Below are 5,000 nucleotides of genomic sequence, written 5' to 3' on the forward strand. Positions count from 1 at the left end.
ATAGTTAAGCATACTTAATAAAATATACTCGAAGTATGCTACTTTTTGGTAAGGGATGATATCATACAGTTAAGGTTTGGCTGATTAAAGATGTTATTGCGTTACTTACTTTGGCATTCACAACACATCTGTCGCTAATGACTTGATACTGCATCTCCCTCACCCATCCACACACCATCTGGTTATAGGCCTCCAAACTTTTATAAGATTTAAGGTCTGCTGTCTTCTGGGCAAGAAAACCAGGTAGTTGATATCAAGATACGCAATAGACGGAAGACTCTCCGGCTCGTCATTGATCCAAGATGAAGGAGCCAACTCGTTTGGATCTGCACACCAATAAAACCTAACTTTTCCAAATATCGTGCCCTTACCTGTGGACCAAGTCCTTCCCTGTATACCTTTGCATCCATAACGCATTTTGAGGAGCTTTTCTGTGGTTTCGGACATTGATCCATTGCAGTGTTTACCTCCGAGTGCCTCCAATATGGCCGCACATGCAGGTTACCACCCAGAATGTGACGTGACATTACCAATAAGTTTGATGTGTCACATGGCCCTCTTCCTATTGAAAAAACAAAAGTTGTATCCAAGATGGCCGACTTCTGAATGGCCACCATAGTCACCACCCATCTTGAGGAGTTTGTCCCCTCACATATACTAATGTGCCACAAACAGGACTTTAATATCACCAACCATTCCCATGTTATTACGGTGTATCCATATAAATGGCCCACCCTGTAGATTGTACTACAAGCTGTTTTTTGAGATACATATTAGAGTAGAAGTGCATGAAGTCCAAATTGATCTGCTGTTTTTCCTTTTTGTTTTGTTTTGGATTTTTCTTTTAGCTTTAGCTGAAAATGAGCACATATATCGGAGATAAGAGTTTGTGTGTTTGTCAGCTGTTTGTGTGGAGTTGTTCTTTATGTTCACCTCAAATCAACCTGAGTGTGTAGTACCACACTCAGGACTTCACCATGAAGACAAAGAAGTGTTTTATTGTATGAAAACCTTCAAACCTATAACCCAGGCTGGACTTCGTTCTGGATCACAGCACAGAGCTCCTCCTTTCAAACTTCTCAGTGAATTTGCAAAGGGACATGACTCAGAGTTGAAGTCTGCTTCTACCTACTGGCAACACTGAGCATTACAGCAGGGCAGCTGCTTTGCAAATGCCAGCAATATAACCTCTTAACATCCACCAGTTGAAAACATTAATATGAATAATACAGTATTGTTGATGTCAGCTTTTCATGTAAAAACTGTGGAAGATTTTCAGTTAATTTCCACACAGCATATCTTTTTAAACTGTGGGAGAACACACAATCCCATGATAGCAGCTGAAGGAAGTTAGAACCCAGAACTTTGTAGGCTTAATGCAACAGTGCTCGCAAAAGCTGCATCACAAACTCATGTAATGATGTTGCTCTATATTGTTTCTTCTTGCTTCGATAATGTAGAAATATTACTCTTTGAAAGACGATAAAACATAGGTATTAATGTTCATATCTTTAGTCTGAAAGTGCAGTCATGAATTTAAATATCCTTCCAATGGTTCCAATGGTTCCAATAGCTAGCTAACTGAGATTTGCTGCTTTAATACGGTTATGATATTAACGTCCTTTTAATAAGATTAACGCTGATGGTACTAATTTAACACGGTGGCACGGTGGTTAGCACTGTTGCCGCACAGCAAGAAGGTCCTGAGTTCAATTCCACCATCAGGCCGGGGTCTTTCTGTGTGGAGTTTGCATGTTCTCCCCGTGTTTGCGTGGGTTCTCTCCGGGTACTCCGGCTTCCTCCCACCGTCCAAAGACATGCAGCTTGTGGGGATAGGTTAATTGGATAATCCAAATTGCCACTAGGTGTGAATGTGCGAGTGAATGTGAGTGTGAATGGTTGTCTGTCCCTGTGTGTTGGCCCTGCGACAGACTGGCGACCTGTCCAGGGTGTACCCCGCCTCTCGCCCTATGACAGCTGGGATAGGCTCCAGCGCCCCCCGCGACCCTGAAAAGGATAAGCGGAAGCGAATGGATGGTACTAATTTTAATATTAAGTGACTCTCACTGATGATCTGCTTGTATCCATGTCAAGATTTAAAGTCAAATATCTCGCTCAAGTGGCAACATTGAAGGGTAGCATTTCAATAATCTGTGAATCATAGTGTTCCAGTCAGTCATCAGTGTGTCTCTGCACAGCTGTAATGTGTTCAGAGGGCCTCAGTGTCTGAATGGTTCCAGTTCAGCTCCATAACAGCAGCGTCCCTGGTTTGATTCCTGTGTTTCACATCATACTCATCAGTGAGGTAAGCAAGATTTTATTCATACAGTCCCTTTAAAGGGAAATATTAAAAAGTGCTTCACAACCAAAAATACTAAAAACATGACACCCAAAAGAAAGCTTTAACCACTAAGACATTATAAAATTGAATGAACCACTTAACGGTTATTTGAATTTGTTCATTAACGGAATCACAGCTCATCAACACCAGACTGAGGGAATCTTTGACACTGACATTGAGTTTATATTTTAATATAATTTAGCATAGGCATCTTAACAAGAAATTAGTACAACCCTGTTTGAACAAAAGAAACACAGACTCAGAGGAAGAGGGCGGGCTTTACTTGGTGTCAGTGACAGAAATGAAAAAGCTCAAATGAGTGAGAAGGACGATGAAGGAAACATCTGTGCTGTGTCTGCTCTGTAAGTAGAATCTCTGTGTTTGTTTGAATTCTTGTACTTTGACTGTCTGCTCTCCTGATAACTGATGATGGAGGAGAAGACATGAAAAACAAATCAGGCTGAATTCAAGTTCAAACACCACGAGGACCAACTGCAGGTCTGAACTGACTCTTTATCTTTGCTCAGGAGTCGAGGAAACACAGCAGGCAGTGAAAAGATCAAATCATTCACTCATTATATCAACACAGCTGCACAGTGGACACATGACTTTACTGTGTAAAAGTAGTGAAAAGTAGTGTTTTATATATGCTTAGAACATTCAATGCACACTATCAAACAATAACTTTAAGTGTTGTTTTTTAGAATATAATCTTAGAGTCAACATAATTAGTCCGACCTGTGTCACCTGAATCAAATTCACCAACAAAACTTTTTGTTCTATTCAATTATTAACAAAAACAATATATAAAGATCTGTAAATTATATTCTAAAATGGCACAACAGCACATTTGCTGAAAAAGTGGTGAGAACTTATTTTTTAAATCATATCTAATAGTACACACGTCACAGTGGTGCAGTGGTTCGAGTCAGTTGTGATGTTTGGTTAACTGCTGATTTTAGGTCTGAATGTGACACAAATCTTTCTAAACAATTGGCCCAAATTTAGAGACAAAGTGCCAGGACATGTGTTATTTGAATTGGTTCCAGAGTTCATTCTGTTTGAACTAGTCAAGATAGATTCTACGTTTAGTTTTTTTGAGACCCCTAGACCCAGGTTTTTAAGCAGGTTTCATCAGATTCGACTTGTGATTTTACACACACAGTTTCTCACATGCTGGTGACCTTGTGGCTTAAATGGCATTTCCTATCTATTTGGTCATAGATTTTAATAAAACTGCCCAAATATCTGTTAGGAGGCATTGCCAGGAAGGCCACTGAGTGGGTAGATTTCCTTTTAGAAGGACTTCCATGCAGCTTTATAATGTGAACAAATTTATGGAAAGTAGGAGCGAAGATAGTTAAGGAACTGGAAATGTTTGAGAATGTGTGTTTTGATCATAGTTTGGACGATGAATAACATCTCTGATTTTTTCCTCTTCAAATGTGTCAGGCACACAGTTGAATATGAAGGTAGAATAAGATTAGCACTGTTGCTTAATCTTGATGATGGGACATATGAGGGAAGTTCAGAAGTTTAAAAATGTGGACTGTTGTAACAGTAAAACAAGCAAACAAAACTTGCTAAGTGTAGTTATGAACTTGTTTCCTTTGTCTGAAAATAGGTCAGCTTAGTCAGGTCTAATTGCCTTAAGTGTCACACTGTGAGTGTTGTTCACTGTGAGCTGGACTGTGTGTTTGTGGTCTGTGGTTAACTGAAGCTAACAGCTCTGCACTCGTCCAGCATCCTGTTTCTGATAGAAAGAAAACACTTCAGCTGCAGGTGTTTCAACACAGAGCTGTTCATTTTAAAATTAATTTAAAAGCATTTCCCAGTCTCTATAAAAAATCTGACGTCTATAACGTTGATAATTTAGTAGTTTCTGTACCATCCTGACACGTTGAGCACATGCATTAATCATGTTGATGATTCCAGTTAACTGTAGTCTGAAGCTGCTTCTCACTGCAGTTTGTCCTAGTTTGGACAGTAATAATGGTTATACTGTGAGAAAGTGTTTGCTTTGTGCTGAGGTGAAGCAAGTCAGTCTGTACTGAAAGCAGTAGCAGCTTTGTGGTCGTCCGCTTTTCTTTTTCACAGAAACACCCCTCAGCTTCATGTGGCCAATCTTTTTTTTTCATAGCAGTGGCATTAAGATAAAAAAAAAAGTATGAAATGCTGCTGTGGTTTTTTTTAAAGTTGTCGCTTATTCTCTTCATGATGCAACATTAGGGTAGAAAGTTTCCCACAGCTCTGCTATAGTATAAAAGTTGTGCAGTTGTTATACCTGTTGTAATTTCACATAATTCTGATTGTTTACTTCTGCAGAGACGGATTCAGATGCAGTCTACTCAGCAGTGAAAACTAAAAATGACAGTTATGGACAAAAAACTATCAGAACAAGAAGGGCCAGGTACGACTTCTCTTTAACTTTAACGTTGGACAGGGACAAGCTAGCTGCTCACCCTGTTTCCAGCAATAATGCTTAGCTAAGCTAAAGAAAAAAAAGAACAACACACGATTGAAGCTCAGAGCTCTGACCCAGTTCACACTTCAAATGCAAATGTAAATAAGAGAGGCATCAAGGTCTTGATTGAACTACAAAGCTTGTAATCATGTTTCCTGTTGGGTTTTTTTTAGTTTTTTTTAACTGTATATGTTT

Source organism: Haplochromis burtoni, unplaced genomic scaffold (assembly GCF_018398535.1).
Source record: "Haplochromis burtoni strain Fernald_Lab_line unplaced genomic scaffold, NCSU_Asbu1 Contig_1300, whole genome shotgun sequence".
NCBI classification, from domain to species: domain Eukaryota; kingdom Metazoa; phylum Chordata; class Actinopteri; order Cichliformes; family Cichlidae; genus Haplochromis; species Haplochromis burtoni.